The sequence below is a fragment of the Tupaia chinensis genome, unplaced genomic scaffold (genome assembly GCF_000334495.1).
Source record: "Tupaia chinensis unplaced genomic scaffold, TupChi_1.0 Scaffold000609_1, whole genome shotgun sequence".
NCBI classification, from domain to species: domain Eukaryota; kingdom Metazoa; phylum Chordata; class Mammalia; order Scandentia; family Tupaiidae; genus Tupaia; species Tupaia belangeri.
In genome coordinates, this window is record NW_006160128.1 from 1,376,556 (window position 1) to 1,389,353 (window position 12,798).

Sequence of the window (12,798 nt, forward strand, 5' to 3'; positions counted from 1 at the left end):
TCGTAGGAATGGGGGCTGGGGCAGAGGCCAAAGGCTCTGAGTCCCCCAGAACGTTGCGGAACCGATCCCTCCCATCTTTTGGGTGGGAAGCTGCCCCAGTAGCATGCTGGGAGGTCTTTCTTGAGCTCTTTTTCTTTCAAACCCATCTCCCCATGTCTTGCATGGTCATCAGTGGTAGGTCAGGAATCAGATACAGAAATTTGTTAAAATCGAATTGATTTGTGAGTCAATTCAATTCCCTAAAGCTCTGAGGTGGGATTAATCTGGAAAGGCTTCCCCCAAAAAGTTGATTTGGGTTTTTATCTTTGGATAAAGAGAAACTTTCGCTAGACTTTGAAGGGAGACTGGGCCCAGCTCCGGCAGAGACACCAGGGCAGCTAGAGAGCTGCACAGATGGAGGAATGCACAAAAGGCAAGAGGGTGACTGGGGCCTGGGGGTGCTTGGGAAGTCACCGAGGGGACCAGACAGCAACGAGGACCATGTAGTGGGACTGGGGGTTGGAAATCCATGGTGAGCAGTTAAGAGTCGAATAAGAGCTTCCGCATACCTCAGGGGAGGTGATTTGATTCGATGAAGTCTTTTTATTTATTTATTTAATTAATTAATTCATTTTTAGTTTGAGCAGAGAAACACAGAGAGAGAAAGAAGGAAAGTGAGAAAGCAAGCCACCAGGTCTGAGACTTGAACCATGGTCGGCCATGTGGGAGTGTCCAGCACCTTAACCACCACGCCACCTGCTGGTCGAAGTCTTAAGAGGGAGAAAGGTGGCAGGAAGTTCAGAATCGTGCTTGTAGAGGTGACTGAAATGGGATGCTGGGGAAGAGCCCAGGAAAGGGCACAGAGGAGTTATCAGGTGAGGTGAGGTTAAGTGGGGGTGATGGCACTGAGGCAACCAGAGGCAAAGCTGGAGAGCAGCTGCAGTGTGCATTTGTAGCTGGTGGTTTCTGCGGGCCTACTGTGTGTTCCGAGACTGGGACCTTTCTGTATATCCTCAGAACTTAGCAGAGTTGACACTCTTTAACGATTTGTTGAATGAATGGGTGAAACAATAATAACATCTAAAATGGTTTTGAAGCTGTGGAAAATAGTGTGGCCATTTCTCAAACATAGAATTACCATACAATTCAGCACTTCCATTGTGCGATACATACTTCAAAGAATCGAAACAGGTGTTTATTTGTACACCGATGTTCATGGAGCACTATTAACAATAGACAAAAGGTGGAAGAAAACCCAACTGTCCACCAACAGATGAATGGGTAAGCAAAATGTGGTATATAATACAATGGAATTAATATTCCATTGTATAGCCTTTAAAGGAAGGATCTGACACTGCAAACATGGAGGAACCTGGAAAACATTACGGTGAGCGAAGTAAGCCAGTCACAAAAAGAAAAATACTGTATAATCCCACTTGCACGAGGCACATAGAATAGTCAAGACATAGGAAATAAATCAGAGGTTACCAGAGGCAGGAGACAGGAAGGAATGGGGAGTTATTATTATTAGTTTTTCTAATGTTATTTTGGTTTCTCTTTTTTTCTTCTTTCTTTCTTTTTTTTTTTTTAAAGTAGATTGCTCTTCTTTGTTTTTATTATAGTAAGAACATTTAACAGATCTACCTTCTAACGAAGTTTTGAATATACAATACAGCTGTTTTCTTTGGTTTTAGCCATAGGGTACTTGTGCTCACTGGAGAGAGCCAAAGAGCCAGAGAGAGGGGAAGTGGGAAATCACCCCCCCCCCGAATGAACGGCCACACTGCAATCCTTCATTCTGCTCTTGGGATTTGGGGTACACGCATACATGCCTGGCATGATTTTCAAGCCTTCTGGTCCAAGACTTGAACCGCAGTCAACCAGGTGGAGTGGGAGTCCTGTGCCTTAATCACTATGCCATCTGCTGGCCTCACTTTAATTAATGTGTGTAGAGTTATAATTGGAGAAGATGAAAATGTTCTGAGAATACATAGTGGTGATGGTTACATACACTATAAATATACTTAATGCCATTAAATGATACACTTAGGAAAATTAGGAAAATTATACAATTAGGAAAAATGGTAAATTTTATATGTATTTTATCACAATGAAAAAGAAGAAAGATTATAATCCTCAAATGTGTAAGAAATCAAAATATATCAAGTATGTACACTATGTTAAAACCTTTCTTAAGTCACCAATAAATTTTCATTCACATAATGCTTGCAAGGACCCTGAGACTCAAGCACGGTCATCCCTTGCTGTCCTCAGGACCCTGCACAGATACACAAATCCACAGATGCTCACGGCCCTATATACAGTGGTGCCGCGTTAGCACGTAATTGCTACATTCTTTCATACGCTTTAGATCATCTCTAGATTACTTATATTGCCTGATACACTGTAAATGTTATGTAACTTACTGTTATGCTGCATTGTTTAGACAAAAATGAGCAGGCAGAAAAGTCTGTACACGTCCAGTACAGACGTAACTAGCCAGTTCACACCAGAGAAAACCAAAAGTTTTCCACCTGTGGTTGGTCTCATCCATGCACATGGAACCCACGGAGAGCCAACGGTACTGCAGTTCCTCTGTGAATGCCAGGCACCAGGCTAGGTCCTTCACACACATTGCTTCTGATGGGGAAAACCCTGCAAGGTAGTTACGAGGCCCATTTTACAGATGAAAAACTGAGTCTCAGAGACGAAAAGAAACATACACAGCTAATGAGGTGCCTGAGTAGGCTAGAAATCCAGGCTTGCATGAACGCAGAAGTCACATGATTTCCTTACATCAAGTTATCTCTTCCAGCAGCGAGCAAGCCAAGATTTGGTGAATCATAGTGGTCAGTGGAGTTCACGGGAGGCATGTACTTAGCACTGTCTGTACACTCAGCCCTGTTCATATTACTAAGACCAGAGACATGTCTGCCCTCACAGAGTTAGCAGGTACACAGGTCTACACAGCAGGTATCAGTATGAAATGACCTCAGATTACAGGACTAACCCCCAAGGGCTGCTGGATCAAAAGGGTGAGAGTTTGAGTGGGAGTGAGATAGCTGGGAAGACTTCTGGACTCAGGGTTTCCCAGGAAGAAGTCCTTAAGCACATACTCTGTTCCAGGCGACAGAAAAATCTAACTGTTGTAAATATGACTCACACTAACACAAACTCACGATCTCTTCTCTGCAAGTCAGAAATGCAAACATCTCAGGAAAAAATACTTTGTTTTGTTTTTGTCAGCTCGCTAAATCTCATTTAGCAGCCAAACCTGACCTGACCTGACCTACTTACGATCTTTGCTTAAGTCCCTCCGAGTGCACATTGACACGTTTGCGGCAGGATCACACGTGTGTCTGAGCCCCTGCTCAGGGACCCACCGGAGGGTGTATGTTGGAGATGATCTTTGTACCACATTACCTCCTAAAATAGGAAAGCTTCTCATTCCGGCCCCAAGCGTTTGGGGTGTAACTTGTATTTATCATGTGATTGAGCATGTGAAATAGGCATTTTGCTGAGAGCTTTATCAACATTACCTTGCTTAATCCTCATAGTAATCCTACAAGGTTGGTCCTACATGCACACACACACACACACACACACACATCATATATATATATATATATACATATATATATATATATATTTTTTTTTTTTTTTTAAGAGAGAGTTTTATTTTTGCTATAGGGTTCATGTGCTTGCCAGAGAAACAGAAAGACAAAAAGCGAGAAATCACCCCCAGGGCAGCTGGCCAACCACAATCCCTTCTCCTCCATTCTTCTCTCGGGATTTTGGGCACATACACACATACACCCGGTGTGAGTTTGAAGCTGTCTGGGACTTGAACCACGGTTGACTATGTGCAAGTCCAGCAATGTAACCATTACACCATCTGCTGGTCTCAGGTAGGACCTATTCCTATTCCCATTTTGTAGAGGAGGAAGCCGAGACCAGAGAAGGTAAATAACTTGCTCAAGGCTACACACTTGTATGTCATGGTCCAGGCTGCATCTAAAGTCTTCCCGCTTGGCCAGTAGTGTCGCAGTGATGTCCTTGGTGGAAGAGTGTTTGGATCAAGGTGAAGATCAAGTCAGACTATAGAGGACCATGAAGGAAGGAGCTGGAGAGGAGATAAGGCCCAGGGGTGGGCTACCCATCTGGGTGTTGACAGGGAGAGGAGAGCAGGTGAAGTTCAGAAGGGATGTTCCAGGTCAGATGGGCCCAAGTGGGCAGGCAGAGGTGGGGATTTCAGAGGGGCTGGGCTCTCAGGGGAGCCTGGGCTCCCAGAGGCTGACCCTGGAATTTGGACAGCACAGGATCCCAGGGAGCCTGGGTTCCCTTCCTTGGCCTTTAACTTGTCACCTGCTTTCAGACACAAATGGCCACCTTCAGGCCTCTAGCCATTCCCCTTTCTGTTGAAAGAGGAAGCACCTTAGAAGGTCTCCCTGCCCCAGTCTCTGTGGTCTGCAGAAGGGGAACAAAGATCTGATTGGGATTTTTTGAAGAAATCTTGCTTTGATGTGGTCCACTCCAACTTCTTCATCTTCTGGTCTGACTGGACCATGGGTGCCTATGTGGGGACCAACTGAGGGGACTCCCTCAGCCAGGAACCCCTGACAGTGGAGTTTCCCAGCTCTTATTCTGTGACTCTTCAGGTGCCTCCAGTTACCTCCAGGGCTATGGGGACCTTCTCAAGGCAACATTTAAATATTGAAATAAACATTCTATGAAAATAAACCTATGGGGAAAAAATAAGCCTATACCAACCAGTATGTTTTTGGAGAGAGGAAGGGAAAAGAGAATTATTGTAATTTAAAAAGATGCCAGTGCTGTACTCTGAAACTACGGGCGATCAGGCAGTGAGTAGGAAGCCTTGGATCCTAGTCTTGGCTTCCTTCTTTCCCACCAAATAACTTTGGAGCTGCCTTTTTTTTTTTTTTTTTTTGAGAGAGAGGTTTTTGCTATAGGGCACATGTGCTCACCAGAAAGACAAAGACAGACAGAGAGACAGCGAGGAATTACCCCCAGGGGGGATGGCCACTCTGCAATCCCTTCTCCTCCATTCTCCTCTCAGGATCCTGAGCACGCATGCATACATGCCCAGCATAAGTTTAAGCCACCGAGTCTGGGATTTGAACAAGGGTCGACTACATGGGAGTTCAGTGACATAGCCATTATGCTAACTGCTGGTCCTGGAGCTGCCTCTTAAAGTCCTAATCAGATGGGGCTAAAGATGGGCCTCCCAAGGTAGCTGGGAGAATAAAGCAAGCTAGGGTCTATGGACAGGCTTTGTGAATGATATAGCATAATGGTAAGACGACCTGCTGCCTGATGTCTCCCTAGAGCAGAAAAACCCTACCGTCTTACCTGCTTTGATCTGCTTTTGAGATGGAGCAGGGATCTGATATGCATCCTTCAGGGCTACCCATATCCCTACTTCCTCTCTCTAGGCCTTGAGTCTCTGTTAGTAAGGCTAGGCCAGGCAGTGCTACAGTGACAAACAAGCTCCCAGTTTTCAGTGGCCTAACATAATCAAGATTTTGTTCTTGCTCAGATGAATTTGGGCAGAACCTCTTCCATCTTGTAGCCATGTCATCCACAGTGTGTGGGCTGTCAGGTCCCAGTGGCAGGGAACAGGAGGAATGGAGGAGGTACATCCTCTCTTCCACTGGGCCTGGAAATGACACATGTCACTTATAATCCAAGGGTCAGAATTAAGCACGTGATCCCTTCCTAACTGCAAAACTGAGGAGCACGTGGATCTCCAGTGGGTACAAATGGACTTCAGGGTTCTGCCATAGTCTACTCATCTGTCACATGTGAGGGTTGGACTCCATGACCCGGGAGCAGGCACCACCCCTCTCTGAACTTAGAGGATTGTGTGAGCCGGAGACCTGCAAGTTGAGGACCCATGGCAGGTGGGAGTGCCCTGGGTTACTGCACACAGCTTCCACAAAAAAAACCTGCACCCCTACCCCATCTTTCTCCATCTCTGAGCTCCCTCTCCTCTGCTGTGCCTCTGTGAACCCTCAAGTCCCAGTTATCTCAGTGTGTGAGGTAAAATGGCCCTCGCATCCCCAGGTCAGTGCAAATGTTCAGCTTTCTGAAAAAAATAGGGTCTGCCTTGAAGAGAGACTTTGAGGAAGTGCTAAAAGTCAGGTGGCTGGCAGGCTGGGATCTCTTGAAACCACTTGGCTCTGGGATCCCATCTCCCTCTCGCATCTTGAGAGGGGCCCAAGAATAATTCTAAAGACCTCTCCACTTGCCTTCTCTTATTTCCTCTCTTGGTTTGTGTATTTCCTACCCCTTTCCCAGTCTGGTGAGATCCACACTGAACACTAGAAAAATTTCAGTTGAGATGATTAAAGATGACTTATGCATATTTAAAGGCAATGTTTGCATTTTCATGTCAGGAGTATGTCATTTATATTGTATTTATATGATAGAACACATGCATGCACACATGAGAGAGAGAGAGAGAAACAGCCTCCACAGGATCTGGCCACACTGTGATCGCCTTTTCCCAGTCCTCCAGCCTGTTGCATCTTGTGCACTTGCACATATGCCTGGAGTGTTTCAGCTGGACCAGGCCAGGGAGTCTAACCACAGACACCATGTGGGTTCCAGCTTCTCTTGAGCAGTACATTACTGCTGTGCCCAAGCGGGCCCAAGATACGGTGTTCCTTCATTTCAGCATGAGCATTTGACAAACTCTCACCCAGTCTCAGGAGGAGGGACTGAAGGTGCTCAGCTCAACCTGTGCGACAGCATCATGTCACATGCTGCTGGTCTGACCTCATGCATGAGTTGTGTGGTCTTATGCCCATTTTAGGAAACGCAGTATCTACCTTGAATCTCTGTTCTGTCAAAGGATTCTTATCCTATGGCCATCCCTAGCCTCTCTGCAGGGACGTCGGAGGCCTCTGATACTGCTTCTCGTCAATTACTTGTTGCCATGGAGCCTGTAGCTAGAGCACACACCCTAACGTGGTGGGAGGTGCTCAACTCCAGGTGATTCTGCACCTCCATGTAGGCGCCCAGTGTTGCTGTGGTTGTCTAAAAATCTGGAACATTCTTTCCATCAAGAGTGGGACCTCTGCTCCTCCTCTTGTATTGGGACAGTATGTGACTGCTTTGATCTGTAGAGAATAGGGAAATAGAGGGTCTGGGACTTCTGAGGCTTGGTCACAGAAGACCCCCACAGCTTCAGCTTCTACCTGGTTCTTCTGGAGCACTCTTGGGAGCCAGCTGCCACTCCATGAGAAGCCCAAGCCGCATGGAAAGTCACATGTCGCTCTACAGGTGGCAGTCTCAGTTGAGCCCAGGCTTCAAGTCCTCCCAATGCAGATTCCAGACCTGTGAGCAAAGAAGCCTCAGATCATCCCAGTCACCAGCCATCCCCTGAATTGCCTACTTTTCTCAACTGAAGACGTGGACATGGTGGAGCAGAGGAGATCCACCCCTGCTGTGTGCTGTCCAAATATTCAACTCATAGGAATCCGTGAGCAGAAGAAAATGGTTAGCATTGTCCATCTCCAAGTTGTAGTGCTTTGTTCCATAGCAATCGGTAACCGAAATACCACCTTACTTTTCTTTTTTTTTTTTTAAAAAAAGACTTAAGCAGGTGGCGTGGTGGCTAAGGTGCTGGACACTCCCACATGGCTGACCACGGTTCAAGTCCTGGACCTGGTAGCTTGCTTTCTCACTTTCTCCCTCTCTCTTTCTCTGTCTCCCTCTGGTCAAATTAAAAAATAAATGAATTTATAAATAAAATAAAATAATTATTAAAAAAAGACTTAATTTTATTTACTGTTTTTGAATTTTGCTTTAGGGCATGTGTGCTCACCAGAGACAGAGAGACAGAGAGATGAAAAGTGAGAAAGCAAGTTGCCAGGTCAGGGGCTTAGAACCATGGTCTGCCATGTGAGAGTCTAGAACCTTAACCTCCACACCACCTGGTGGCCCCACCATGTTATCCTCCTGCCATTAGCATATAAAGATGGATGACTCAATCTCAGTTTTTTTTTTTTTAAGAGAGATTTTTTGCTATAGGGTGTGTGTGCTTGCCAGAGAGACAGCAAGTGAGAACTCACCCCCCAGGTGGGATGGGCATACCACAATCCCTTCTCCTCCATTCTCCTCTTTGGTACACACACACGTGCCCAGTGTGAGTTTTAAGCTGCCAAGTCTGGGACTTGAACCATGGTCGACTGTATGGGAGTCCAGTGACGTAACCATCATGCCATCTGCTGGTTCCTGCCAGCTTTTAGGCGAGAAGTCTCTAGTGGGGGGCTCATTCCTATTAAACCTCTTCAGTGACAACAGCAACAAGAAAGACAATGGGATTATTAGACAAAGGGACAGATAGGCAGGACATGGGGTAGGGATGGAGTCAGCATCCCGAAAGACCTCAAGATGAACTGCAGATGAACATGAGTCTTGCACTTAGCTTTTAAAATCCAAATGTGAAAGTGCAAGGTGAAGCAGGAGCAAGCCAGGCGAAGGGAGGGGTTGCCTGTCCCCGACAGGAGGGTGCATCGTGATTTGGAATGGCCTGCAAAACCCTACACCACACTGTCCCCATCCAACTGTCAGCATGGTCAGGGCCAGAGGCAGTAGGACCTTTGAAGTGCCATCCTGGGAGGTCTGGGCATGGGAGGACAGGACCTGGCTCTGGTGGAGGACTGATAGGGCTGGGGTGGCTGAGAGGACCCTGGTTGTTAGATCAGCCTACAGGATCTTCCCCATAGGAGAAGCGGGTCTGGGCAGCAGCCTTGCTGTACAGAGCTCTAGAGACCTGAGCCTGGGTTCTGGTATGTGTTGCTAAGGCCCAGCTCTCTCCGGGAATGAAGGAACACCCCCTTCTCTGAACACTGAGGTCTGACAGTTCTCCTGCTTTGCAAGGTTACTTTCTTGTTTTGTAAAAGGTCTCATACATTTCTCAGGGATCCTGTTGGATTTGGTATCTAAGTATGAAATCTTCTGGGGTGGACAGAGGGTTTGAAGACCACTCTGGGTTTGGGTGAAAGGACTGGTGTGGAATCAGATGGGAGAAAAATGTGAGGCTGGCTGAAAAGAGACTTCAAGGTATCCCAGTCAGGAACACTCAGGGCTCCTTCTCTCTCTGCGCTGGGGGGGGAGGTATCCATAACTCCTAGGGTCACTGCCTAAGGGTCTCCTCTCCCTACTCCCCACTTCACTTTTAATTGTATTAGTTAATTAATCAATTAATTGCCAGAGGGCATGTGCATGGGAGCGCACACGCACGTGAGAGAAATAACCACCATGGGGCGTGATCATGCCACAATCCATCCCATCAGGATTTGAGTTATGCATACGCATGCAACTGGTGAGATTTTTTAAAAAGGTTTTTGCCATAGAGCACATAGGCTCCCTGGAGAGACAGAGAGAAAGAGAGAATGAGAGGGAAAGTGAGAAATACCCCCACCCCCAGAGGGGATGACCATGCCACATTCTCTTTTCTTCTATTCTCCTCCTAGAATTTTGAGCATGCACGCACACGCACCTGGTGTGATTTTCAAGCCACTGGATCCAGGACTTGAAATGCTGTCAGCCACGTGGGAGTCCAGTGTCTTAACCACCACACCACCTGCTGGCCCTGCGTTGGTGTAATTTAGAAGCTGCGGGGAGGGTACTTGGTCTGTGGTAGGCCACAGGGATCTGGCCCCCGTGCACAGCACTCAACCACTGCATTACGAGCTGCTCCTCTGCACGCCACTGCTGCTAACATCGACACTGCTTCCTTTGCCTGATTTTTCACTTCAGCCCAATTCCAGGCCTCCATGTTAAAAAGTAAAAACAAAACCAAAACCAAACAAACAAAAAACACGAAGCTTTCAAAACTTAACGACTCCTTCATGGAATTTTCTCTGAGTAGATGTAGATGCAGTGATCACCACTGATGCACTGTGACAGTCAGACCCTAGGCCCCACCATCCCATGGTGAAGCTCTCCCAGAGAAGGCCGGGGGCCCTAGGCTCTGCCTCTGACTCCTGATGGTATAACTCTCCCAGAGAAGGCCAGGGAGCTCTAGACCTTGGCCACCTGCTCCATTCTTCAGAGGGATTTAGGACATCATTCTTCTAGTCATCTCTAGGACATTCTAGAGCATCCTACATCTCTGCTGCTATTTGGGCCCGTCATTCTGAGGTCGGCAGATACAGAAATTCACCTGTTTTTCTTCATCAGAGAGCCAATCTCTTATCAATGTTAAAGTTCTTCAGTTATCTCCTGATCTTTTCCTCTCCAGGCTAAACAATCCTGATTCCCACCGTTATCTTATAACCCAGTCATCCTGACATCATGACTTCTTTTGAAATCACTCCACACATTTCTCTCTCTCTCTCTTTTATCACCAGAGGGTGCGTGCACTTGCCGTAGAGAGAGAGCGAGCCCCACAATGAGATGTGGTCACACCACGACTCTTATTCCTCCATTTCTCCCTCGTCAGGATTTGCGGCTTATATGCAAAGGTGCCCAGCGTGTTTTTCAAGCCCCTGTTGTGGTCGGCCATGTAGGATCTAGCTTTCTCTGCTGTGTTTAGGTGTTGTGCTGTGGGGCCGGCCCCCATGACTCTTCATTGTTTTATATTGAGAGGCCAAGCCCTGTATAGAGAGACCAGTGAAAAGAAGGCTGTATGGCTCCTCTCTGCCTCTGCTCTTGGATTTCTGTCTAATACTAATCACTCAGATCTCCCCCATGTCACTGTCATCTGCAGTTCATGGCACACCCCTATGCCCCTATCTCAGTCCATCCGCCCTCCTTTGTGATCGTATTTCCACTGATTCAGGTGAAGCGTGGCCCACTGTGGTCTTCATTCAGATGATCTGTGTTATACCTGTGGGTAGATTTTGTAAGTAGGCCTTAACACAGGTTTGCTTGTGGGTTTCCTTTTAAAAGGTCAGTGTGAAACAGGAAATGTGACTAACAAAGTCTTCTTCCTCCATGAAGCCTCACTTCATTAGCTGGAAAAAAGGCGCCTGCCCCTCTCCCCCCAAGCTTACTCATGGCCCAAACAGAAACATTTCAAAACAGCACATATTTCCCGAAACCCTGAACCACGCATCCTTAGGCTCATGTCGTGTAGTGAGTGCTTGTCAGGTCTGCTCCGTCTGGGGGCCGGTCCTCACGCCAACACGTGCTGCTGTCACTGCTGTGCACAGAATCCGAGAGTGGGCAGGGGCCTGAGGGAAGCCTCGTGGCTGACCAACGAGCAGCCCAGAGCCCGGGAGCTGGAACAGCGGCAACGCTCATGGGGAGAAGTAAGGACAGAGTCAGAATGGCACCGGGGCTCCCTGATCCTCAAGCCTCATGCCCCAGTTACACCACACACTGAGTCCCTTAAGTGTCTGGAGGGTCTCTGTACCTTTCTTGTAGTCCATAGTCAGGTGAGGTTGCAGTGTAGACGTGTGGTTGCCAGGACACGATCCTGGGTACATTAATCTAGGAGTGATGGTCTTTCTGGAGGCCGCGGTTGCTCCCATGGGTCATCTGGTTTGCAGCCTTGTTTTGGTTTTCCCATCCATAAAATAGAAAACCAATAGCACTTGCCTTCTCGGGTTATGATGATCTGAAAAGAGAGGAGCACACAGAAAACATCGAAGACAGTGTTGGCGTGTGATCACTCCCTAAATGTGAGCTATTATTATTCCGGTGGGTTGCTTAGCTTTCCTCCATTCTATTCAGCTCACTGAGAATTTGGCACCAACCACAGGCTTAGCTGGGGCTGTGAAAATGGCCACATTGAGGCTTTACCTTAACCCTGCTGGTCTCCCAACAGCCAGAAGTTTGTCTGAAGAAGAGCTGAAAGAAATGACACTGACGTCCCAGTCAGCCACGGCGGGGCTTACGGGCGTCTTTTCCAATAGGTTGGGAGGCAGGGAGCCCATCTCTGCGATGGTCTGTTTCAGGACTGCGTGGGGCCCGCTCCCAAGGACTGGTGCCGCGGCTCAGGTCCATTCTGGTCTGCGACCGGTGCTGCTACAGAGAGCATGGATCGAGGTGCAGGGGCTGGGGCTCCAGGTGCTGTGGGAGAACAGGATGCTATAAGTGGGAGCCATGTCGGTTTGAGGGAGCAGAGCCTCCCAGCTATACTCATCCTTTCACCCTCCGCTCTCTCACCGTCTTTGTCTATGCTGGGAAAGCCCTGGAGGCGGGGCAGGGAGTAAAGTTGAGCCCCAACCCTAAAGGTCAACTTCTGAGTTTTGAGTTGCCTCATTCTGCCCAACACCTTCCTGAAAATGTAGTCTTGCCTCACCAGGGGAAGCGTGGGACCCGTGTCAGCAGGAGCTATAGGGAGCGAGCCAGGGCGAAAGCTGCATGAGTGGGGGAACTCAGTGGGGCTGAAGTCTAACACTCTCTTTTATTTTTTTAGTTCTTATTTATGATAGGGTATGTGCACATAGGAGAGAGAACTCTCAACAGAGTCTTGTCATGGCGCAGGCCCCCCCTTTCCAGCTCCCCAGGTTCTTGAGTACTCACACACATGTGCCCAGCATGTCTTCAGACAGACCTGGGGATCTGAACCCCTGGTTGGCCACGTGGCTTCTAGGACTGAGCTACAGACTACAGCACCTAGGCTGGGCCAAACTTGTATGTATTGCATATGTGCAAGTGGTTTGCAGCAGTCTGCACTCTCCCTGTGCACACGGGAACCGTGTGGCCTTGTCAGTCCATGGCTGCTCTCTTTCCCAACTGCCTTCCCACCTGGGCTGGGGAGTCCCTTTCAAGGAGTTGAAGCAGGTGTGCCCAGGTGTAGACACACCCTTTCCACTATTGTCTACTATGTAATAAAAA

At 47.8% G+C, this 12,798-nt stretch overlaps 1 long non-coding RNA gene across 2 annotated transcripts in view; it reads right to left on the minus strand.

The window, feature by feature from the left end:
• Positions 1-5,114: 5,114 nt before the first annotated feature.
• The window catches only part of LOC102495374 (uncharacterized), a 39,733-nt gene continuing 32,049 nt past the window's right edge, over positions 5,115-12,798 (minus strand). For both annotated transcript variants that reach the window (XR_336021.3, XR_003551107.1), the window contains 3 exons: positions 11,758-12,027; positions 11,369-11,572; positions 5,115-7,338 (listed from right to left, as the gene is read on the minus strand). This is a non-coding gene — a long non-coding RNA (uncharacterized LOC102495374). The remainder of the gene's footprint in view (positions 7,339-11,368; positions 11,573-11,757; positions 12,028-12,798) is intronic.